The sequence below is a fragment of the Gopherus evgoodei genome, chromosome 3, assembly GCF_007399415.2.
Source record: "Gopherus evgoodei ecotype Sinaloan lineage chromosome 3, rGopEvg1_v1.p, whole genome shotgun sequence".
NCBI classification, from domain to species: Eukaryota; Metazoa; Chordata; order Testudines; family Testudinidae; genus Gopherus; species Gopherus evgoodei.
Window position 1 is genome coordinate 2,187,505 of NC_044324.1, and position 26,933 is coordinate 2,214,437.

At 41.5% G+C, this 26,933-nt stretch overlaps 1 protein-coding gene across 2 annotated transcripts in view; it reads right to left on the reverse strand.

Annotated features, from left to right (window-relative positions):
• VDR (vitamin D receptor) overlaps positions 1 to 25,493 on the reverse strand; it is a 95,637-nt gene extending 70,144 nt beyond the window's left edge. For both annotated transcript variants that reach the window (XM_030554473.1, XM_030554474.1), the window contains exon 1: positions 25,432 to 25,493. The gene's annotated coding sequence lies outside the window, so the exon portion shown is untranslated. The remainder of the gene's footprint in view (positions 1 to 25,431) is intronic.
• Positions 25,494 to 26,933: the final 1,440 nt, after the last annotated feature.

A 26,933-nucleotide genomic window follows, 5' to 3' on the forward strand; every position in this document is an offset into this window, starting at 1 on the left:
TGCTTTTGATCATCTTTCAATAGTATTCTCTTGTATCTTCTATAATTGGGATTACTTATTGATAGACCCCAATAAGAGAAGCAGTGTCTAGATGTTCTGCCAATGCTCACTTTCTGAACCTTCTTCTTTTCAGGTGAAAAGCCTTTGATGCAAGAATTGCTGAGTTAAATTCAGTGGCCTGTGATATGCAGGTGGTCAGATTAGATCTTACTCAAATCTACTAAAATTGTTTAAATTAAATACATAATATTAAGCAGTTCATGTTTGCTGCTGACGTTTCAGAAAAAGTCAAGCCATGGAACTGGAGGAAATCATTGGCTAAGCACCTGAAACCAGAGAGTTTTCTGAAGTGCGAAACCAGCTTTTGACAGCAGTAGCCTCTTCTACAGGTATAGAATAAACTGAAATAAAGAAGATATTTTCTCAACTAGTTCAGTTCAATGATCAATTCACTCACGCAAAATTGAGAAGCCAATTGGGATTTGAAAAAGCAGAATAGCTTGTTTTCCTTTTCCAATCTATGAATAAAAAACTAGGAGAGGATGAGATTTATTAGCTCTAAAATCCTGACGGATATGGTGACCAGAAACAAATCAAATCAGTTCAGTTCATTAACTGCAGAGACTTCTTTTGTTTATTAAATCAGTTAAATATTCCCTCATGTGCTGGATCGATAATTTTTCCACTTAAATAAAACTAACTAATAAAAAAACAATTTTAAATTCTAATTTCCATCCATATAGAACTGGATGGAAATTCATCACAAACCATGAATAAATCTAGTAAATAAAAAATGCATCATTCACCATTTTCTAATAAAATTCAGATGATGTTAAGATACAGAAGTTAAAGAATATATATAGATCTAGCATATCCTCCTGATTAGCAAAAGTACCAAGTTTAGCACAAAAGGCTTATTTAGTTGCAAACCAATGAAAATCAACGTTTCTTTCAGAATAGCTAAAAAGAACAGTTTAAATCAAGGTTTCCTTTACTTTTTTTTTTAAAAATTATATATATATCAATCCACTCCAAAGCACACAAAGCTGCTTCCTCTATAATCATTTCAGAGGTTTTGTAGTTGCTTTCAGGTCCTGATTCCTGACCAAAGAATAGCCAGAACTGATGCTGGATTCAAACAGAGTTCTAATCTCTGATCCAAAGAGTTTACAGACAAAGTTAGGGCTCAAAAAACACATTTATCTACTCAACATTGGCAAGACGACATAGGTAGCCCTGCCCAGCAGTTTGACATGCCTCTCCCTGAAGCACAGAAAGTGCACTGCCCATAAGAGTGCTCCACCTCATTATTTTTAACGATTTGTACTGAAGTACCACCCACAGGCCCCAGTCAAGGATTGGGGCCCCATTGTGCAAGGCACTATGCACAATGAACAGACTCCATTCCTGCCCCAAGAGCTTAGGATACCAATATGTGACAAGACAGGGTAAGCACAAGGTAACAGTGAGACAATTATGATTAGAGTAAGAAGAGGCAGTCTCAGCACACCCAGCTACTTCGCCACTGTCGAAAGAGTTCTGTTAATATCACAGCAGAGGAAAAAGTTTTAAAGGAGAGATGTGAGCAGCCTGACAGGGTGAAGCAGCCTCCAAGTCTAGTCAGAGAAGCCAAAATTAACTCACTAGACACAAAAAGATAAACATTTAGACTATTGCACAATAACATTTCAGTACAGTATCATTGCCAACTCCAGTGATTTTATCTGTTGTGTTATTTGGTGTTTTTTTGTTTTTATTGAAAGCTGCAGGTCCTAAAGACGTGATTATGTGTGTGGGGGGGGTGGAGTTTCTAGGTTTCATGGTTATGGAGAAGAACTGGAAAACATGAATCTTAAAGGCTCAAAAGAGACAAATATGACCCAACAAAGTTTTAATGCAATGTTGGGGGGCATTGACTCATGATTTCTGAATGCTTGATAGTTGCCAGTACAATAAGTTGCATCTCTTATACAGTTTCCCCAGAGCATAGGTTTCTGGAAGTAGTTGCTCTATTACAAGCAAATACTATAGTTAGAGCTGGTCAAAGTTTTCATGGCAACAGTTTTCCATCTAAAAATATATCTTGTTTTGTGTAAGATGAAACTTTTAGCTGGAATGCATCAATTGATTAACTTTTTGATGGGAAAAGGTCTGAATATTTTGACTGGTTTCATTTTGCTTTGACTTTGATGTAAAACAACATTAACCTTAATACTTTATACTATATAATATATTATATTATATACATAAATATACACAACTTATGTATTTAATTGTAAATTTTAGATATTTAATATTTATATATAGAAATTAAAATATTAAATTAAAATTTTGCAATAGTCTAAACAAAATGAATCACAATGACACTATTGTCAGAGTTGTTAGCAATGGTTCAGAGTCAAGCTGGAAAGACTATTGAGTAGGGTCCTGCAGGGTTCTGTGATAGGTCTAGTTCTAGACCAGGGGTAGGCAACCTATGGCACACGTGCCAAAGGCGGCATGCAAGCTGATTTTCAGTGGCACTCACACTGCCCGAGTCCTGGCCACCTGTTTGGGGGGAAAGGGGGTTCTGCATTTTAATTTAATTTTAAATGAAGCTTCTTAAACATTTTAAATACCTTATTGACTTTACATTCAAAAGTTTAGTTATATATTATAGACTTATAGAAAGAGACCTTCTAAAAACATTAAAATGTATTACTGGCACACAAAACCTTAAATTAGAGTGAATAAATGAAGACTTGGCACACCACTTCTGAAAGGTTGCTGACCCCTGTTCTAGACAATGTCTTCATAAACGTCTTGGAGAATGGTACAGAGGTACACTTATAAAGTTTGTGAACAATATCCAGCTGGGAGAGGTTACAAGCACTTTGAAGGACTGTGATCAGTGATCTTGACAAACTGGAGAAATGGGCTGAAATAAATGGGATGAAATTCAACAAGGAGAAATGCAAAGTACTATACTTAAGAAATAACCAATTGCACAAATACAAAATGGGAAGTGACTGCCTAGAAAGGAGTACCACAGAGAAAAATATGGTGGTTAATGGATCAAACTAAATCTGAGTCAACAATTAAAAAAACTGTTGCAAAAAAAAAAAAAAAAAAAAAGCAAACGTCATTCAGGGATGTGTTAGCAGGAATGTTGTAAGCAAGACATGAAGCAATTCTACTCAACACCGATAAGGCCACAACTGGAGTATTTTGTCCAATTCTGGGCACCACACTTCAAGAAATATGTAGACATAATGATTAAAGTCCTAGAAAATATGAGCTAAGAGGAAAGATTGAAAAAATTAGGTTTGTTTAGGCTGGAGAAAAAGTAGCCTGAGGGGGCACATGAGAACAGTCTTCCATTTGTAAAAGGTTTCATATAAAGGAGAAAAATGTATCACCTTTCTCAACCACTGAGGACAGGACAAGAAACGATGGGCTTAAATTGCAGCAAGGGAGATATATGCTAGACATTAGGAAAAACTTCCTAACTGTAAGAGCAGCTAAGCACTGGAACAAATTAGAAGATTGTGGAATCTCCGTCACTGGAGGCTTTTAAGAACAGCCGAGACAAACACCTGTCAGGGATGGTCTAGATAAATACATAGTCCTGCCTCAGTGCAGGGGACTGGTGATGACCTATCTAGGTCCCTTCCAGTCCTACATTTCTAGGAGTCCATCAAAACAATTGTTTTTCAGAATTTGTTTCATGGGAAATTTTTGAGATTACCTATGAAACAAATTCCAGTTCCTGAGCAGCTTTAACTATAGTCTATGATGATTTCCCTTGCAGAGAAACAGCTGTAACTTTTTTTCCCTGACATAAAAGTCAGAAGACCGCTTGTCCATCCTCTAGACATGGATTTCACAAATAAGTGTTGTATAGCACAGTAGAAAACAGGCAGGCTTTGAAGGGTGTTTGCTCCAATGTGTGCGCCAAAACAAACTCCTCCTAGCATTACCGTGCAGCAGGGCTCCTTTTGTTGCATCTGAGTCAGACCACTTTGACCTTGCAGATTTGTAGGAGATCTCCAAGTATCCCTTGCTGAAGTGAAGGAATAGGAATACTTCTCTTTGTCCCTGTTGTGGACTCCTATGCAGGAGACTTCTGCTGCAAGTTGCAGATCGTGAATGAACAGGGACACTGGAAGGCCAACACAGGGCAGGAAGGTCTCAACCTCTCCCATCCATAGGCACTGACTCTGAGGGTACTCTGGGGCTGAAGCACCCATGGGGAAAAAAAATGGTGGGTGCAGAGCACCCCCAGCACTTCCCGTCCACTGGCGGGCCCTGCGGATCAGCACCTCCCCCTCCCTCCTGCCCACCACAATCAGCTGTTTCGCGGCATGCAGGAGGCTGGAGGGAGGAGTGAAGACACAACACACTTAGGGGAGGGACTGGACAGGAAGAGGTGGGGTGGGGGCAGGGCCTGGGGGGGGGTCAAGCACCACTGCCCCCTACCCCCCGGGCACTTTCAAAAGTCGACACCTGTGCTCCCATCTATCCTTCTTACCCATTATCCCAATTGATTTGGTTATATTTCCCCATTGTCCCAAGGAATATGGCTTTAAAAAAAGGAGGTGTGGCACAAGAGACACAGCTGGCCAGCCTTAAACACAACAAAAAAACACCAGTAGAACAGACCACACACCAGTGCTAGGTCAGCCAGCCCTAGGACCCAAGAGGAACATAAATAAGAAATACAATTATTTAATCTCTAAACTCCCTGCCATTGTCCACCTATATTCAAAAAGTGAAGACAAACATTGAGACTATGAGTTTGGACTTCGAGGACCACAATTTTAAAGAACACTTGTGCCTGCCAGATTAGGCATGATGCCTGTTCAGGGCTCAACCAGGTACTTGTGTAGAGAATATTTAGTGCTAATACAAGTACCAATAAAGACTTAAACTGTGAGATATTTGATAGACATGACTGATCTGTTAAGTGTATATAGAGATTTCACTCAATTAATTAAAAAAAGATCAATAGAAATGACATTACAGGTGTTGTAATGATGTTCACTCTGGAAGATGGTAACACCAGTTAAATAGAAATATCTAGGAATACAGTCATCGGATCATGTCTCTGAACAAAAGCTAGCTATTGTAATGATTGTTTTGTTTTGGAGGTTTACATGGCAAAGGTTTGTAAACTTGTTAAAACTGCCTAAATAAATAGTTTACAAAAATCTGTTAGCACCTCAAATTGTCAGTTGAATAAGCATTTGTAACAGCTCTTATTGCTCATTCGAGAATAACTCACAAGAAGCTGCTACCTTTAAAACAAACATACATACATTTAACTTGCTTCACTATGGCTTTACCGCAGCCTTCCCTATACTTAGAATGGGAAAATAGCACTTTAAATTTACAGTGTCACTCTAAAAATAGCATTATAGGATTTTATGGCTGTTACTCTACATCAAATTTGCACATTTTAGAAGTAAAAAGACATTGCATACATATGCATGACTGACCACTTGTGCTTATGCATTACAACGATCACATCAGTACAATATACAATATTTTTCCTGCAGACTTACATAAACATATGTAGCGTCTGCAGTTCTGTTCCATGTATGCCCGAGACCACAAAAGTCATTTAAAGTAAATAAGCTGTAGTATGTTGTGAAAGAAGAACTTAAGAGCATAGAAAATAGCTGAACATTGACTCAAGTACATAGACCATTAAGTCTGCAACTGAGTTAACTAAAGCTAACTGCCCCATCTCCTGAGCAGTACTTAAGGAAGGACAGGTTACTGGTTAACAAGAAAATGGGATTTAAGTTATTACAAAAACAAAACAAAAAACCCACCCACATACCTGGCAGGTAGGCGATCTGGTTATTAAAGAAGTAAGGCAATAAAGATCAACTGGATCACTACAGTGCCGCAAGTATACGAAGGAAAGAAAATATTATAAAATGCTATCCATGTATCTTTGCATGATGCTACATTGAGTTATCTGGAAACTAGTAGGTTATCATGTAATTAAAGGCTGTGTAGTAATGCTGCATTTGCAAAAAAGAAGCACATTTGAAGTTGCACATCCAACTTTAATCTTGGCATGTCCTAACTCGAGCGCCTGCCTCCCTCCCTTGCCTCAGGAGCTGTAACTTTTGCTGAAGCCAAGTCACACTGCACTCAATGGCTCTCACCCCAAAATCTGCAATATCAGTGCCTTCTCTTTTCCCCTGCCTGACCCATGAGAGTCAGAAAGTTCAAAAGTCAGGATTTACATTGCAGGCCCAACTCAGCAACACTGCTCTTGTGCTTTAACACAGCTACAAATGTGCAAGAAGTGGGGAGAGTTACAGTTGCTACAAAAACCTAGAGACAGGCTCAAGCCAAAGAATTGAGAGCTGGCTTCAAACTTCCCTGTTTCCTAAAAAAATCATTAGAAATGTAGGACTGGAAGGGACACCAAAATGTCATCTAGTCCAGTCCTCTGCACTGAGGTAGGACTGGAGTATTATCTAGATTCTAGACCATCCCTGACAGATGTTTGTCTGACCTGTTCTTAAAAACGTCCAGTGACAGAGATTCCACAACTTCCCTAGATAATTTGTTCCAGTGCTTAACTACCCTTACAATTAGGAAGAGTCTCGTAATGTCTAACTAAATCTCCCTTGTTGCAATTTAAGCTCATTTCTTCTTGTCCTATTCTCAGTAGAGAACAACAATTTATCCTCCTCCTCTTTATAACAACCTTTTACAAACTGAAGATTTATCATATCTTCCACTCAGTCTTCTCTTCTCCAGACTAAACAAACCCAATTTTCTCAATCTTTCCTCGTAGGTCAAGTTTTCTAGACCTTTAATCATTATGTCCACATCTTTCTGAAAACATGGTGCCCAGAATTGGACAAAATACTCTAGTTGAGGCCTTATCAGTGCTGAGTGGAAGAATTATGTCTCGTGTCTTGCTTACAACACTCCTGCTAATACTTCCAAGAAAAATGTTCACTTCGCTGACTCCTATTTAGTTTGTGATCCACTATAACCCCCAGATCCTTTTCCGCAGTACTCCTTTCTAGGCAGTTATTTACCATTTTATATTTGTGCAAATAATTATTCCTTTCTAACTGTAGTATTTTGCATTTGTACTTATTGAATTTCATCCTGTTTATTTCAGACCATTTCTCCAGTTTGTCAAGATCACTGACTTTAAATTCTGTCCTCCAAAGCGCTTGCAACTCCTTTCAGCTTGATATGTTCCACAAAAACTAAGTGTATTCTCTATGCCATTATTCAAGTCATTTATGAAAATATTGATTAGAACTGGACCCATAACAGACCCCTGCAGGACTCCATTCAATATGCCCTTCCAGCTTGACTATGAACCATTGATAACTACTCTGAGTATGGTTTTCCAAACAGCTGTGCACCAAACCTTACAATAGGTTTGCCAAGGCTATGTTTCCCTAGTTTGCTTATGAGAAGGTCACTGAGATAGCAACAAAAATGTATCTGAATTTTCAGATACATCACATCACATCTACTGATGCCCCCCTATTCCTCAAGCTTGTTTCCCTGTCAAAGAAGGATAATAGGTTGCCTTGACATGATTTGTTCTTTGTTGTTGACTGCTACTTATCACCTTATTAGATTCTAGGTGATTCCAAATTCATGGGGAGTTTTTCGATCTAGATTTTTGTTATGGTCTCATCTCTTGCAAAATATAACTCAACAAATACAGTATATGAACTTGTTAACACTTGTATACCAACCTTACCGCTACATTGTTGGAAACTGTATATTCTGACTGAGAAACTAAATTCTCAACCCCATTGTTGCATTAGATTAGATGTCTGATTTTATTTATTGTTGGTGAGTAAGGACACTTGGCAATTATGAGGATAATCTGAGGAGGTCACACATGGGTTAATTCAATTTTGATGGAACCTGAAGGTCTAAAACCGCCAGCACATGGAAGAAATAAAACAAATTCAGTGGTGTTTTTTTGACTCACCAATATAATCCAAACACTTTCAGTTCTTAAGAATTGTGATGAATAGTGATATGTTCTGGATGAAGCTAATGCAAATGTTGGCAAAACACCATTCACTTCCGATACGAGCTGAAGCATCATTCATTCCAGAGTCTCCCTGGGGAGCTACAACAAATCTCTTTAGGTCAGAAAGTGGAAAGATGCAGCAAGTCACTGACTTGCCTCTGTGGGGCCACTTGAAAGAGAAACTGCAGAAGGTCTCCATCAGATTTAACATCCTTCACCCATCTACTGCCAAATTCTTTGGAAGAAAAGCAAAGATCAAGTAACTCTGCTAGGAGGTACACACACTGGAGAAAGCTGAACAGTGGATTCTGTCTCTACCTGCTAACTGGCAGATAGGAAATGTCTGGGATCAGATAAGTCATAGGTAAAAAAGAGCCAAGCTACTAGAACAGTACAGTCATACAATGTGTCTCGAGAAAGACAGCCACATTAGAGAATGGTTTTAAATAGCTAACCCTGTCACATTAATCTTGATAGGTATAGAGCTAATTTTGTTCCCCCCTCCCAAATTTCATAAACCCACAAAGCTCTGGGTAGGGGCAGTCACCTTTGACTGATTGTAATAAAATACTAAAGTAGCTATTTACAGAACACATGCAGTTAGCACATACATAACTAGTGGGAACATAGTTCAATAGTAATCATATATTTAGGCTTAGGAGGATTAGTAAACGTCAGTTTCACCACACACAATCTTTCCATTGATAACTGAAATTTACAAATAAGAAAACTGCAGCTTGAGAACTGAAGAGTTTGACTGAAGAAAGTTTACTTTGTATATTCTGACATACAAAGTTAAAGCTTTATAACTGTTGAAGCACAAATTAACTTTTTGAATCTGAGTGTCTACGGTCATTGAATTTTTGACTCCCTCCCATAATTTCCTGCAAGTGTGAAAATAAACATAGATAAAATACTTTAAAATAAACAGGAATTCAGTAGTGGTGCTGAGCAGAGTAACTCTACCCAGCTATTGAGATTGGTAGGACATGCTGTTCTCAAACCCACCCACCCCTTTCAAATCTGCCCCAGTTTCTAAGATACATACAGACCATAAACACTAAACTATTTTTAGTACGCAAGTCTGGATGTCAATGCAAATATATACACACTGATAGGCATTAGTTACTAACTCAGAAAGGTCCTGTTGTGCTTTTAGTTAAGTTCTGGTAGGCTTAAATCAGCAGATGAGAAAATGAAGTTCAACCTATTATCTAAAACTACCATGTCATTCACAACAGAAAGAGGGGGAAAAGGAGCTCTTCAGGGAGCACGCCAAGATAGTCAACAGCTATTCAAACTTTGCTCTGTGGATTAAGTCTGGCTCTTGCTTCACAAAGGAGCCTGATGGTTAGCCCAGTACACAGGGACTAGGTCCTATTTCTTTTTCCCTCCATAGGGCCTAGCGCAGGATTGGGCAAACTTTTTGTACTGAGGGCCACATCTGGGTGGGGAAATTGTATGCAGGTCTGGGGCAGAGGGTTGGGGTGTGGGAGCGGTGTGCAGGAAGGGGCTCAGGGCAAGGGACTGGAGCAGAAGAGGGGTGCAGGCTGTAGGAGGGGGTTCAGGAAAGGGGCTTGGGGTGCAGAGTGCAGGAGTGGGCTCAGGGCAGGGTTGCAGGAGGGGTTCGGGCTCCAGCCCAGCACCGCTTACCTAAAGCGGCTCCAGGGGTGGCAGCGGCGTGCACGGGGACCAGGGCAGGCTCCCTGCATGCCTGTCCTGTCCCCGGCCCTGTGCTGCTCCAGGAAGCCCTGCGGCCCCTGGGGGATGGAGGGCAGAGGGCTCTGAGTGCATTGCCCTTGCCATGCCGCCAAGTACCTCCCACAAAGCTCCCATTGGCCATGGTTCCCTGTGCCCGGCCAGAGAGGGCAGTGCCTGGAGGCAAGGGCAACACACAGAGCCCTCTGCCTCCCTGCCCGGGGGACACAGGGATGTGGAGCCAGCCATTTCTAAGAGCGGTCCAGGGCCCATGGCAATCCCGCGTGCCAGATCCAGCCCATGGGCCGTAATTTGCCCACCCCTGGCCTAGAAGGTTCTTTCCCACTTTCCAGCAGTGGCTAGGGCCATTTACTCAGCATTTGAAATATGTACCAGACACTTGTTAGCCAGAGACCAGTACAAAAGATTCAAAAAAGCAAATGCTTTAGAAAGATACTAGGTTATAATGGAATTCAGACTAAATACAGAGATTTGTCAGAGGTCAACCACCCCTTGTTTCTAAAGTTAACCAGAAAAGAAGATGAAAATATTTTGGACATATGTTGAGAATGCAGTCAGAGTGTCTGCTACAGCAGGTGTGTCATCAAGCAGCTGTAGGGTCATGCAGATGGGGCCAAGAATTCTTCCACTGAATATTCAAAAAAAGGGAAAGGTTATGGTACTTGACATGGATCTGGTCGCTAGAGTTCATGGAAATTCTTACCTACTTCAACTAACTGATCCTAAAGAATGTGAATGTGATAGATGAGTTATAGCAGCCTCTGTATCTAGCTTTAAATAAAGTTAAAGCAGTGAAAATCAAGACCATTTTAGAAACTACAAAGCTACTGAGGGCAGTTATTAGAGGAACTTACACAGCTAATGGAGATGCTCCTGGGTTCCCACATTATCAATCTGAAGCAACTTTTTAAATGGCCATGGTAAACAAAAAGGAATGTTTACTGGCAAAAGCTCACTAGATACAGTTATATAGTCAATGCAGTTGGTATTTGCTTATATACACTCATCACCAGGATATCCTCCAAAACTTCAAGCAAAATTCAGTTCACAGGACAGTCTTCTCCACTCTCTTATCACATTGCAAGAGCACATGGAATGTGTGTGTGCGTGCGCTAGTCTTCAGTTGAAAGACATCTGTTCACAATGCCATTCAGAAGGTGGTATGGTCTACACTTGTTCATTATCTTCTGGAAGGGAGTTCCAAAGCCAAAGGCCTGCCACAAAAGCAGCATGGTACCTGGGGTCAGTAAGCATCATATAGGGATCTGCCAGTGCCAGAGTCTCCTTTGATGATAACTGTCATCCTGAGTCACAGAAAATGGCAGTCTTGTATTTTACCAAGGACCAAAATATGCCATGAAGTGGACCTGGCACTGGATTGTGAGGCAGTGCTGAGCATGGAGGAAAAGCAAAGCATCCCTAAGGACCCAAGACTAAGGGCATGTCTATGCTTACCTCCGGAGCGATCGATCCAGTTGGGGGGGGGTGTCAATTTATCAGGTCTTCACTAGATGCAATAAATTGACCACCAAGGGCTTTCCTGTTGACTCCGGTACTCCACCGGCGCGAGAAGCGTAGGCGGAGTCAACAGGGGAGCATCAGCAGTCGACCTACCGCAGTGAAGACAGCCTGGTAACTAGCTCTAAATATGTCGACTTCAGCTATGCTATTTTCATAGCTGACGTTGCGTAACTTAGACTGACTTAGCTCCAACCCCCCCGGTGTAGACCAGGCCTTAGCCTACACAACCTTCACAATCAGAAGACATCAGCCTCCATCAAGCAAATCATCCAACACTTCAGGAAGTGTCAACTTGTTTCTCTTTTCCCATGATCAATTCAGTCTTGCCAATTGCCCTTTATTCACAGGCTAACAATCTGCTTTAGTCACTAGGAGAACTAAGCGATAGCACTATCTGCATTTGACACGAAAGAGATAGAGCTGAAATAGCGTGCATGTTGCTGGCATTCGAGTCCAGCATCTAGTGATTTTCCTTGGAGCTCTAATACACATTGCATAAAGGAAAGATAGGACAGCCTTGCACGCTCCACAAGTAAGCGCTCTGAGGGAGGAGTAGCACCATCTGTTCAAAGAAATAAACGATGCTAGATTAGTTGTGTTTCCTTTGCCAAGTCATTTAAGTGAGTCAATGAAAATGTTATGGACAGTATCCAGAGCTCCACATTGATCCCAACTGCACTGGTAGGTACAGATGTCTGTTTGGGGTGACAGGTCCACCAGCATTGAGACAGTGCTACCTCCTGATCTGAAGGACATGGGCAGAGGTCAGGGACAATTGGAGACTGCTCAGATATCCTCTCAACCCCCAAGCAGAGAAAGTTAGAGCCAAGGTGGTATTTTAAAAAGTCATTTGCACTGAGCAAAGCTCAAACTGGTTGGACTAGTTTAGTAGGCTGCCCTCTGTGAAAGAAGCAATGACCTTTTTCTACCAAGGCCTCCTTCACAGGCTTCCACCCACAGGGGTCTGAGTCACACAATCTGGTTCATGCATTCCTCAGGTGCTTCAAAGATTTCTGAGTACATGATTGGGTCAAAGTCTGTAAGAGAGGGTGCTATATTCACTAGACAAAGGATTAGATTCCTGGAGCCCTGAGAATCAGTCTTGAATATGACAATCCTGGTCAAGAAATCACTAGCCAGACTGAGAAGTCAGATATGAGCACTGACTGCATGAAGAGTAATATGGGGCCAAGGGATGAAGTGGAAGGGGAAAAGGAGATACATATTTAGCAGCAGTAATCTGAAACTTCACTTCCCATCTTGTCCCTGCATAAGTTCTTCATTCCTCTACCCCTTAAACTGACTGTCACCATTGGGAATCTACTCCACCACTATAGCAATTGATTTCCCAATGATGGGAATCTCTTCCTCCCTATACCCAAATATAGATATTAGAGAAAGTAGGGAGCAGACATATCAAAGGCACTTTAGAATCCAACTGTAGCAGTGCTGGAGCAACATGAGAAGCTCTTCAAATAACCAAGGTCATCTCACCAGAGTGGCACTCCCACAGGAACATGGCGGGAGTAATACTTTGGTCCCACTATTCCCCTGGATGCAAGCCTTGTGGACTGAAATGAACTCAAAGAACAATTGCTAAGATGCTAAATAGCTATGCGCTACCTCACCTTGAACTCAGAGTCCTCTAAAGTATCTCTATGCTAGGGCTCATCAAGAGGGAGAGCATTTAAGATGTTCTTAAAAAGTTAAATCTGTGCACCATTAGTCTCCATGAAACACCATGTGTACCGCATAATATTTGGCATTAGAATAATTTAACTTAAACCTATCCACAAATAAGCAGATGTCTGTAGAGGCCAAAACACAAATAAAGGCGGCCGTGGAGGGAGATTTAATGACATGCAGTTGGACAAAAGTGGCAAGGAGCAGTAATTCTATATTTCTTATCTAGAACAATTATTTTTCCAAGCTACTTTTTCCACTGGGAACTCTGCCTTTAGCTTAGTCAACATGATTTCCATACTGATATTACTATCCACGTAATTGCATTACTGATTTGTTTATACCACCGCATCTCAGAAAGTAGCAACACATTCACATCCAGCTAACTGCAGGGTATGGCAAGGACAGCACAAAGAGAAAGTTTTGTTCTTCAGAACAGTTTCGCCCACCCTTTTACAAATCCCAAACAAGAAGAACTAGTGTGGGAAAGTGAAGCACCATCATGGAAGTTATTTTTAAACAGCACCCTTCATATTAACCATCCCATAATACTTTAAAGTTAAATAATGCAGTTGCAAAAGTGTGTTGGGGAAGCGGAAAATCTGGGCTAGTCTACACTGGCCACGCTAAGTGCTGCCACAGCAGTGTTTTAATATGGCTTGTGTAGTCATGGCAGAGCACTGGGAGAGAGCTCTCTCAGCAGTCTAAAATATCCCATCTCCACGAGAGGCATAGTTCCTAGTGCTGGTGCATTGTTTACACCAGCACTTTACAGCGCTGAAACTTGCTGCCCTCAAGGGGGTGTTTTTTCACACCTCTGAGTGAGAAAGTTGCAGCGCTGCAAAGCACCAGTGTAGGCAAGCCCTTAGTTTTAATCTGAGATTTGAAAGGACATGGACATTAATTCATCAACTTGCTTAGTTACAAAACTATAGTTCACTACGACTTCATCTGCTGGAGCAGCAGTGAAGCTGAAATCAACTCCCTTATCTCCTTTCAAATCTCAGGTGAACACAAATTTTGTCCCCCAGTGTCTTGCTTCCTCAGCTACTTGGCCAGATTTAGTTTTTGGTACCTCTCACTCCTAGCCAACTAGGTTGCCCCATTCACAACAGTCCTTTTTCTTTTAAGAATTTTATTTCTTGACTTTAGGCTATGTAGCTCTCTTTTCCCCACATCTCATATTCCAAAACATGCAGGGAAGAATAGCAAAAATTAAGAGGTGGGGTGGAGTTTCCTCTGTGTTAAGCAAAGCCTACGCTCCTCAGAATTTTAAATATCGTAAGATACAAGTATACATATAAACCATTAAACTAAATGCCTGTATCTAGAGAGCATTCATTGTCATTACCAAACAAACAATTAAGCAGATGAAGGAGAAACAGAAGGATGCACGACTAAAGAGTTTCATGCAGCTTTTTAAACAAAAAATAATCTTTCAAGTATTATGCCAAGCCCCAAATGTATTCATGATAGGAGGACCATATTCGCAGCTGATTTAAAATCAACAGCATTCCACTGAAGCCAATACAGCTATGGGTATGTCTACATCTACAATTTTGCAGCGCTGGTTGTTACAGCTGTATTAGTACAGCTGTATAGGGCCAGCGCTGCAGAGTGGTCACACTTACAGCAACGAGCGCTGCAAGTGGTGTTAGATGTGGCCACACTGCAGCGCTGTTGCGCGGCTTCAAGGGGGGCTAGGGGAACGCGAGAGCAAACCGCGGGGAAGCAGGTCTCCTTCCCCACGGTTTGCTCCAGTGTTCCCCGAACACCCCCCCCCCAAGCAGGTCTCCTTCCCCGCTGTTTGCTCCGGTGTTCCCTGAACCCCCGTGCAAGCAGGTCTCCTTCCCAGCGGTTTGCTCCGGTGTTCCCCGAACCCCCGTGCAAGCAGATCTCCTTCCCCGCAGTGTGCTGTCGCGTTCCCCGAACCCCCCTGCAAACCGCAGGGAAGGAGTTCTGCTTGCACGGGGGTTAGGGGAACGCGAGAGCAAACCGTGGGGAAGGAGACCTGCTTCCCCGCGGTTTGCTCTCGCGTTCCCCGAACCCCCCTGCAAACCGAGGTGAAGGAGACCTGCTTGATTACCAGAGAGGCTTCCTCTGGTATGCTGGGATACCTGTGTATTCCACGGAGGTCAAGAAAAACGCTGGTGAGTGTTTACACCTGATGACCAGCGCTGGATCACCAGCGCTGGATCCTCTACACCCGAGTTTCAACGGGTGTACGGCCAGCGCTGCAAACAGGGAGTTGCAGCGCTGGTGATGCCCTGCAGATGTGTACACCTCCTAAGTTGCAGCGCTATAACTCCCTCACCAGCGCTGCAACTTTGTTGTGTAGACAAGGCCTATGTTTGATTTACTAGCTGAAGGCTGGCCCAGAGTTTGGAGGCTGTCAGAGCTTTAATTTCAGTAATTCCTAAAATAAAGGAAGGAGAAAGGTTTCACAGAAGCCCTCCATTCTGTCACTTCAAATAACAAATGCAAAAATGTACGCCAAAACAAATAGACTAGCAAGAATAACGCATGCTGTGACCCATAGCAGTCAAGTGGGAGAATGAGGACCAGGTAAAGAGTTGAAGACTTAAGTAATTTAATCCAAGAGTTGAAATCAATACACAGTTCAGTCTGACAAATGTGCATACAGCCCTGAAGAATTGAGATGCACTTCAGGCAAGTCTTAAGTCAAGCAGGGTTTGGTGACAAATTATTCAAGTGATATTTACACATTCAGCGCTGTAGCAATTAACAGTGGGATGTCTCACTGATTCCCTCTTGCTCAAGGCCCTAAATATAGAGCTTCTGTAGGAAAGAGTTCAGAATTCAAGGTCTATAGATCAAGGACAAGATTTATGAAGTGGCAACCCATGCAGAATATGCCCCGACAGTCCTAAGATTGCCAGTTGGTTCAATAACCTTTGAAATTATGAACTAATTCAGTAAAATTTCAGGAGATAAAGAAAAAAAATGAAGTGATGCTTTTAATTAGGATGCAACAGAAAGCTGCATTTTCACTGCAAGCAAAGTCAAGTGAGTTATGGCTGGGATTTTAGGCATCTTTGAACATCAGAGACCAGGGTAGCTAAACTGTGGCTTGCATGCGGCTCTTTTACAGCTGAAGTGCAGCTCGCAGAGCTCCCCCTCATACCACCCCCCATTCTCTTGGGCGCAGGCAGGAGGGAGGAGACGCTCAGGATCTCTGCCTTGCAGCAGGGTGGTGAAGTAAGGACATCTGCCCAGAAAGGAAGGAGGGGTGGTCTCAGGGCTTCAACCCTGTGGGGCACTCCTGCCAGGGCTCCCGTTCTTGAATTTCTGAAGGTTGTCATATGTGGCTTGGAGGGTCAGTAAGTCATAGACTAACACCAAGTATAAAACAAGTTTTCCTGGCAAATGAATCCCTCCCCCATTTTTGGTCAGTGCAAGCAGATACTAAATTGATGTCTCTCCCTCACTAAACATATCTGACCACAGATATTTTGACCACACAGATGACTCTTTAAATGAAATATTCAGATCACTTGACCCAGGAAATTCCTGGATCCATATAGAAATCTCTGCTGTAGGTAGAGCAAAGACTTTTACAGTAGGAACTTTAACCCTGATTTCACATCCTGAGAGCATTTGATGGGGTTTCATGACATGGAGCTTAACTATAGTCTTAGCAGTCCCTGTATCTCCCCATCTGATGAATGTCTCCCAGTTAACTACCTCCTTCAACTTCCACTGGTGATCCAATGGATCTGCAACCCAGCAGGGCGCAGCATGATACAGAAGTGGTGGGTTGGGATGTGAATGGCTCATCAGAAACATCATATGCCATTAGTGGACTGGCTGTGTGACTCTCCCATCGCAGAGGGAGTACAGCTGGTCTTTCCAGCACAGCACTGGGCTTCATCTGGGAGAATGGGCAATCTTGGGCAAAACAGGCCAGCTACCTACACTTGGACACTCCTTTTCCTCAACCTGTCCCAGGGCTTCTCAGAAGTCGCTTCCCTCCCCCTGACTGTAGGTCTCCAGTCGGGCTCAATCCTGGTTCTCTGATCACATTCCTTCCCTGTTAGTCTGGCTGTGTTTGATAGAAAACCTATCCACATAACAGTGGGCATATTTTGCAGCTGAAGCTACATTTCTAGGATTTGTCTATTAACTAAGATTTTAGATTAGGATGACAGAGTTTATAGAACTGTTGTTCTAACCCCCCTGATTCACTGGACTCATTGACCACAGAACCCTCCAACCAGTTCCCTACTTTCTTATATACCCCTAATCTGGGCTGAAGCCTCAGCACAGGTCATGTCCCCTTCCCCCCGCCCCCCCAAACTGTCCAAAAATATTCTCCTACAAACTTCAGGGGCCAATTTAAACTTTTGTAGCAAAGCTTGTTTACAATCATTTGTAATCTTTATAGTCCTCTGTGCATAAGGGTGAAAATGTCCAAAAAGCCTTTGGCCCAGACAGCAATGGAACCCAATACCATACCAAGTCCTCCTTCCTCACCTTGTTTAATTCACACTCCATTTCATAAGCATTTAGAATAGGGTAACCAGACAGCAAATGTGAAAAATCGGGATGGGGGTGGGGGGTAATAGTTGCCTATATAAGAAAAAGCCCTGAATATCAGCACTGTCCCTATAAAATCAGGACATCTGGTCACCCTAATTTAGAAACACATCCATGTCATCCTCCCCTCTCTAAAGCAGGGAAGTAATTTGGAGTCTATGCCACCCACTATGGTTCTTCTGGTGCAGTTTCTCCATCCACAATTCCTGTTGCACCAGTGCCTTCAATCCCAATGGAACACAGCTGCTGTCAGTCAGCTTTTCTCTGGCCTCCCTTCAAGGAGTCAACTCCAAGATTTCCCCCCGCCCCCTTTCCCTTCTCTGGACTCTGCCAGGGGGCTGGATGGTCCCTGCAAACCTAGACAGTCATTCCTCTTTTGGTCATGCAACTACAGCAAGTCAACTAGCTGTGTCTTTGTACAGTCCTCAGTTCTGAGTTGCCTTTCTCTGCATAGCTTGTGTAGCTGCTTTTCTTTAACTATTTATAGTTAGTTTTCCCTGCCTCTTTTTGCTGTCCCTTTCCCCATAGGACAACAAGACTTCTCTGTGCTTTCCCCTTCTGCGGTACTTGCTTTCACTGCTGTTTGCACTTACGGTAATTCACACTGTCATACACCCCACACACACTGCCACCCTATACCCCATAGGTCAAGGCAACTGTACCTGTATTTCTCTTCTGGGATCCCTCAAGGACTGCTCAGTCCCCACCTTTCTTGGGTAGCCACACACCTCTCCCCCGTCCCAGGGTTTTTCCAGGCTGCACAGCTCCCTGCTGACACAGTTATTCCCAGAAAGCCAGACTGCATAACCAGGCCTCGTCTAAGGCTATGAAAAATGAAACTGCCTACAGTTATAAGTTACCACACAGTTCTTTAGGAGCAAGCGTTTTATATTGCAGGAAATTAGGATATCGGGCATAACATATTGGTGAGGTCACCCAGACTTTAATTGTGCAGTAGTGCCTATTTGGGAACCCAAGGATTACAGTGGACATTCACTGGATAAAGAATTTCCCCAAAAGTCTTTTGCAATCTTTTATTTTTAAAGTTTAGACTTGCAAAATATAGTTTCTTTCAGTACAGTGAAAGCCAGGAGGGAAAAAAATGAAAGCGTCATTGTGTATTAAAACAGTAAATTGCACCTAAAGAACAAACATCCAGTGTGGCCTATGTTTATCTGCAATTGTGATATAGCGCAAGCCCCTGGATACGTGTATAATTCTACTACAAGCAAGTCTGGGAAATAAAGTGTAATAGTGGGATATAGCTGAATGACAGTCATGGTCCCCAGATTTGGGTGAGTTGAAGATTATTATAAGCTATCTGAAATTTAAGATTTTATCCACTAGTATGAAATCTATATGTAACAACCATATTACAGACTAGCAGTGGTGTGTTGCAACACATAGCAACTTGCTCTTGGATCAGGAATTGACCTTTATGACAAATGGACAGTGGGGAATCAAACAGAAAACATAGCATGTAACTCCATCCTCAGCAAACTATACCTGCCTCTAACAGGGGTCTGTTTTTCCTTACTCTTTTGCAACACTTTCATAGTTCAATGAAGTCTCATTAATTGAACTGAACTGTGTGTCTTGTCACTGGATTCATACTGATCAAGTTAAATGTTCAGCAGGTTTTTCATGGATGCCTGAGATTCTGAAGCAATATGCAACCTTTATAATTCTAATTAAAACAACCCAAACCTCAAATTACATGGTCTAACCTTGCACAGCAGTATTCTCTGCTATCTTTGTGCAACTTGATACATAAACTAGATACCCACACTTAATCACTAGACAGTCACCCAGCAGCATGTCTCTATTCAGGTGAAGATCAATTACCAGCACAATTATGAGCCCTCAAGTTGTCTTATCAGAGCTGAAGAACAGAAATGTCAGTATTCCTCAAATCTCTAGAGAGATTAATTTTTTTGTAAGGTAGCTCAGTCCCAGTCTCCTTTGGGATCAGAAAGGGGAGTAGAATTAATCTGTGTCGAGTCAAATCCTCAAGTAAAAACTGTTTGGATTTATTATGGTCACAGGTTCACCTCACCCTCCTTGTACTCAAAACAAGTTTGCTTTTTCCATCAGTACCAATGATTAACTGTAGTCATAAATTTACACCTGATATCAACACCCACCGACATCTTCAATCCAAATCCTTAACAGTAAGATAAAAGGTACCTGATTACAAATTGCTATATTACACACAGAATCTAAGACATTTGAATCCAGAGATTAAGTAGTTTATAAATGGAAGATATTCAAATGTCTTTATACCGTGACAATGAAACACACATTTGTACATGTTTTTCAAAAATCTGTGAAGTCTATTCTTGATGTCATGGATAAGAAGTACACTCCCACAAGCATTTCTATGGGTTCATATCTTAAATTATGTTAAAATCTAAATACATTTTAAAACAAAACATTCAAAAAATTTAAGAATATGAGAATGGCCAAACTGGATCAGAACAATGGCACATCTAGCCCAGTATCCTGTCTTCCAACAGTGGCCTGTGTCAGATACTTCAGTGATTCATTCTATCATCCAGCTCCAGCTTCTGGCAATCAAGAGGTTTAGGGATACCCTGAGCATGGGGTTGTGTCCCTGACCATCATGGCTAATAGCCGTTGATGGATCTATCCTCCATAAATCTTTTTGAACTCAGTTATACTTTTGGCCTTCACAACATTCCCTAGCAACAAGTCCCCCAGGCTGACTGTGCAAAGTACTACTTCCTTTTGTTTTAAGCCTGCTGCCTATGAAGTTCACTGGGTAACCTCTAGTTCATGTGTTATGTTAAGTAGTAAGTAACACTTTCTTATTCATTTTCTCTGTACTAACCCTGATTTTCCAGACCCCTATCATATCCCCACCTTAGTTATATCTTTTCTAAGATGAACAGGAGAGATTAAAATGACTGGGACTAATACGGAAGCTGATCCATCCCCCTAATAATTTTTGTTGCTGTTCTTAGAACCTTTTCCAATTCCAACACATCTTTGAGATGGGGCAAACCAGAACAGAATGCAGTATTCAAAGGTGTACCATGGATCTATATAGTGGCATGACAACATTTTCTGTTTTGTTATCTATCCCTTTCCTATTAGTTCCTAACATTGTTAGCTTTTTTGACTGCCGTTGCACATTGAGCAGATGTTTTCAGAAAACTATCCATGATGATGATGCCAAGATCAGTGGCTTGAGTGGTAAAATCTAATTTAAACCCCACTATTCTCCACTACGCCCATGCGTACTACTCTGCATTTATTAACATTGAATTTCTTTGGCTATTTTGTCACCCAGATCTGCGAGATCTCTTTGCAACTTTTCATAGCAAGCTTTGGACTTCACTGTCTTGACTAACCTTTTCTAGTCTGCAAACTTTACCACTGCACTGTTTAAACCCCTTGTCCAGATCATTTATGAATATGTTGAACAGCACAGGTCCCAGTACAGAGCCGGGGGGGGGGGAGGGGGGGACCATGCTATTTACCTCCTTCCATTGTGAAAACTGACCATTTATTCCTTTCCTTTGTTTCCTGTCTTAAATTCTTGAGGACTTTCCCTCTTATCCCATGACTGCTTAGTTTGCTTATGATCTTTTGGAGTGGGACCTTTTTGTAGCAGGAAGAGAACCTGAGACCTGGCATAAGGCCCTGTTGAGAAACTAGCTATAAGCAAAAAAAATCAGGCCTGGTTACAAAGCAGATGCCTGCTTGCAGGTTCACTATCCAATACATGAGCTTGGCAAGAACAGGAATGGCACTGCAAAAATACTCAGTGCCTAGGAGTGTTTGTATTCACCTAAACACATTCCAGAAGGATGGCACCAGAACACCCCGATATAAGTTTATGGTGTAAACACACTCCCCCGAAGATGATACAGGGACACACTGACCCCTCCTAAAGATAAGATCAGGATGACAGGATGATGGATAGAGACATTTTGATTGAGCCTACAGGTGCAAAGTAAAGGATGGTAACTAATCACATCAGAGGGGCAATATGTAACATGTTTGTATCAGTGTATAAAAGAGGGGTCACAGAGGGGGTATCTGGCCAGGGGGAAAAAAATCAGAAAGTCCTGCCGCTCACTGAGCTGGTCCATTGTCATGGGCATACATGTATTGAATATGCCTGGAGCACGTATATGGCACTAATACTGTGCTTTGCCAGGAATAAACCTGGCTGAATGCCTTCAACACTGAACAGTCTGCGGACTCCTTGGGCCATTTGATTGAAGGATCCTGTACAGGCACCATGCAGAGAGAACATGCATGCAAACAACTGACAGTCTTTGACAAGTGTTTTCTGACAGTTCAAGAACACTGTATCAACTGATACCATTCAGTTTTTATAATCAGCCTGATCATTCTGTTCTTTACTATATAGTGTCAACCAATTTGCCTGGTACTGAAATTAGCCTTACGAGTCTGCAATTACTAGGATCACCTCTGGAGCCTTTAAAAAAGGGAAACAAACTGGCATTACATTAGCTACCCAGTAGTCATCTAGTACAGAGGCTTTTTAAGCAATAGGTTACATACCATAGTTAGTAGTTCTGCAATTTCAGATTTGAGTTCCTTCAGAACTCTTGGATGAATACTGTCTGGTCCAGGTGACTTATAGTTTAATTTATCAATTTGTTCCAAAATCTTGTCTACTGAAACTTCAATCTGGGACAGTTCCTCAGATCAGTCACCTAAAAAGAATGGCTCAGGTGTGGGAATCTCCCTCACATCCTCTGCATTGAAGACTGATGCAAAGAATTAAATTTAGCTTCTCTTCAATGGCTTTGTCTTCCTTGAGGGCTCCTTATCACCTTGATCATCCAGTCACTCCACGGATTGTTTGGCAGGCTTCCTGCTTCGGATGTACTTAATTTTTTTGTGGTTCGATTTTGTTTCTTGCTAGTTGCTCTTCAAAATTCATTTTTGGCCTGCCTTATTATACGTTACTTGCCAGAGTTTATGTTCCTTTCTATTTTCCTCAGTGGGATGTGACTTCCAGTTTTTAAAGGATGCCTTTTTGCCTTTAGCCACCTTCTTTACCCTGCTGTTTAGCCATGGTGGCCTTTTTTGGGGGGTCCTCTTACACTTTCATTCATAATTTGGGGTATACATTTAGTCTGAGCCTCTATTTCAATGTTTTTGAAAATAGTTTCCATGCAGCTTGCAGGCATTTCACCCTTGTGACTGTTCCTTTTAGTTTCCATTTAACTAGCCCCCCTCTTCTTTTAAAAAGTAGCTCTTTTTTAAATTAAATGCTACTGTGGTGGGTTTCTTTGGTGTTTTCCTCCCTACAAGGATGTTTAAATTTAATTACATTATCATCACTATTACCAAGCAGCTCAGTTATATTCACCTCATGGATCAGATCCTGTACTCCACTTAGGACTATATCAAGAATTGTCCATCCCCTTCTGGGTTCTAGGACCAGCCGCTCCAAGAAGCGGACATTTATGGTGTCTAGAAATTTTTTCTTGCTACATCCCATCCTAGGGTGACATATCTGGAATCAATAGGGGATAGTTGAAATCTCTCATTTCTTATTGAGTAAATGCTCTCATCTCCCTGGACATTTCACAGTCGCCATTCTGGTCAGTAGCATATTCCTATATTCTTAATATTCAAGCAGGGAATTTCTATCCATGAAGATTCTACAGTATCTTCACTTAAGATTTTTACTATATTTGACTATGCTCTTTCACATATAGTGCCACTCCTCCATCAGCACAACCTACTCGGTCATTCCTCTGATTTTGTACCCTGGTATAACTGTGCCCCATTGATTATAATTGTTCCACCAAGTTTCTATGGTGCCTTTTGTATCAATATCCTCATTTAATACCATTCACTGAAGTTTACCCATCCTAGTATTTCTTCCTACCATTTTTATGCAAACATTTATTAAACTGGTCAATATTTAGTGGTGTGTCTTCATGTAATGTAACTGAATGGGACTCATTTGACTGTTTCTCTTCAGTTCCTATCTGTACTTTATCAGCATCTATCCTCACCTCTTTACTAGGATATAGAGTATCCCCTTTAATAAATCCTCCCCCAAGGGATCCCTCTCTGAGCTGTTTGCTCCTTTCCCCAGCACTCAGTTTAAAGACTCCTCTAGGACCCTTTTAATTCTACATATCAGCAACGTGAACAGGTTCTGTTTTTGTTTAAGTGGAGTCCATCCTTTCCTAAAAGGTTCTCCAATTCTTAAGCCTAAATCCCTCCTCCAAAAGTCATCTCAGCCACATGTTAAGATTCTGCAGTTCTGCCTGTTTAACTGGCCCTCTACATGGCACTAGAAGCATTTGAGAGAATGCTACCAGGGAGGTCCTGGACTTTAGTCTCTTACCTAGCATTCTAAATTTGGCCTCCAGGATCTCTGTCCCACCTTTCCCTATGTCACTGGTACCTGCTATGACACAATCACAACCTCCTCCCCAGCACATAAATCTATCTAGATGTCTTGAGAAGTCTGCAACCTTTGCACCCAGCAGGCAATTCACCAGGAGCTTCTCCTAGTCATCACAAATCCAACTATTACCCGTCTGTTTATAATAACTGGGGTCCCCTCCCTGGAAGGGGTATCCTCTGTGCAAGAGGATACCATGACATCTGAAAGGAGGGTCTTCCTCCACTTATTTATCAAGGCCCTAAATACCTCAAATAATTTTTACATTTAAACTTTATGCACTGAAAAATTCTATTGATTTCAGTGGGATTTCTCATAGTGTGTAAAATTAAACAGATACTTAAACTTTTGCAGGATCTGGTCCAAAGAGACAAGTTCAGGGTTGTGTATCTCTCATACTAGAGTCATGGTCTGAAAGTAGGACTTAAGAAGCAAACCTTTCAGTTGTCCATTAGAAGTTTCTTAAACTTAAAGATCATACTTCAGTCTGAAAATTTACCACCTACTATTTAATAAATAAAGCCTGCAACAACTCATAGACTCAGACTCTAGGACTGGAAGGGACCTCGAGAGGTCATCGAGTCCAGTCCCCTGCCCTCATGGCAGGACCAAACAAACAAAAGATTATTGAATGGAAAGAGAAGCTGTACTTGTAAACTAAAGAATTCTGTATTAAAGAACAAGAGAAACATGCATCATGGTTTAAACACATCTCTAGTTTTCTTAGAGACATTTCAAATATCAAGTGTGTCCTGATGCCCGTCCCCCCTTAAACAAAAACAGAGATTATGCATCTGACGAAGTGGGTATTCGCCCACGAAAGCTTATGCTCCAATACATGTGTTAGTCTTAAAGGTGCCACAGGACTCTCTCTTGCTTTTAACAGAGATTAAAGAATCCTTAGAATACAAGGGAAAGCATAATACCTATTTAATATCTGCATCAGTGTCAAGTAACTATAAGTTGTTGACACTACATGCCAAAACTACGACTACAGTCACATTACTGCCCTTATCCCGGGGGGGGGGGGGGGGGGAAATCAGGTTTTTTTTTTATTATGCAAGAAAATATTGCTGAAATTGCTATAAATAGCTCAGGGCCAAGTTAAGACCTTCAGAACTAGGGAGAGAGGGGAGGAGAAAGGGAAAGAAAAAACAAAAAAACCTCTTTGACATAATTTCCCCCTCAAATTAGGAACAATGTAGAACATTTAATAATGCAAAACTGCAGGGAAATAAAGCAATAAAGGCTAAAGAGAAGTAAATTGTTAAACCTAGTAATTATTAATTACTGTCATTAGGAAAACTTCTCTAAAACAAGTCTTACTGTATTTAAGAGTGTATTACAAAGGCGATTGTCTCTTGCCTGCATTAAGAACACTATTGAGAAAAATCACATAATGCAGTGAATGTCACCTGAATTTAGCAAAATTGGAGCACCAAGACTGGGGGGAGGAATTTAAGGATTGGGTAAGTCACTAAGCTAGATAAAAAGAAAGGTTATTTACCTGCAGTACTTGATCTTGGGCAGCATGCAGCTATAAGATGTTCCAACTGCCAGCTCTGTGCCTCCAATGGACAGACTGGTGGAGCTGACTAGTAAACTGAGAATATATAAAACTCTGAGCAGAGCGGCAGTCATGTGACTTGAAGGCAGAGTCAGAATGCCCCAGCCCTCAATTGTCAGTTCCTTTTCTAGCAACACGGCTGACGACTCACAGGAAGCAAGTGGGTGAAAGTGGATCTACTATGACCATGTACCTTTGGAGAAAAGAATTACTGGTAATTCTTTTTCCCTTCCCAGGGATGAGTTTTTGATGAGACCCATTCCTATAGAAAAAGTCAAACTTCCAGAACCTGAATGATTTACAAGGTTATGCTCAGAAAACAGCCTGACCAATGACATTTGGGGCTGGGGTATCGAGGCTATGTGTTTTTACATGAGGGCAGAAAAAACTTTAGTCACAGTTAGAGACAAAAAAGCTCCTCTTTCCATTCACCAAGAGAAGGAGAAACTTACTAGTCTGGGCTCGACCCTGAACATTCCTCTCTGACCTGCAAAGGACACATTTACATTAAGCATGAGTAGTCCCGTCAACTTGAATGGGATCTTCAAATGTTTAAAGTTAGTGATCAAGTCCTTTATATAGTCTCTCCCCAACCTCAAAGCTTTTATAGTAGAGAGCAGTTGTGAGGTTTTGTATTAGCGAGATTTCATTGGTTTCAAAATATTGTCACATTTTGCTAGGCTTGAATTACAAGCTAAACTACAGTTACTTAAATTAAGTAAGTATCATATGCAATGCAATAGCCTTTGCATGTTCATTAACTATCATATCAGCAAGTAATTAATTCACAGTGCATCTCCTGGTTGTTACTGTGAACTATTATTATTAGCAGAATTACGGTAGCACCTAGAGGATCAAGATTGGGGCCCCATTGTGCTAGGCACCGAACACATACAGGAAATGACTGTACCTGCCTTGAAAAAGCATGCAGTTCAAGTAGACAAGGCAGACAAAGAGCAGGAGGAGAGAGTGACTTGATCAAGGTCACCCAGCAGATAAGTGCCACAGACAGGAACAGAAATTGAGTTCTATGAACTCCCAGTCCAGTGCTCTATCCACTAGGATATTAAGAAGATTCTGCCATATCAGAACATGAAGGAGACAAGGCCAGAAATAATCAGACGAGAAATAAATTATAAATAAAAAATAATAATCATGTCTGAGCATACAAGCCTGAGATAACTAGTTTGAAACGATAAGTATTCTATTTTGAGCATAAATACAGATAAGAGCTCCACACCTGAAATCACAGGATTGCAGGGAAAGCAACATAGTATCTACTCACTAACAAAGACTGATACTATATTGGAAAAAATATAGATATATATCGCCTCAGAACAGGGAGAATACAAATCTGAACAAGCCAGCATGATCTCCATACTCTTAATGTAAGCCAAGATTTAAACTATAGTGTGATATAGTACCCTATTATTCAATATTAA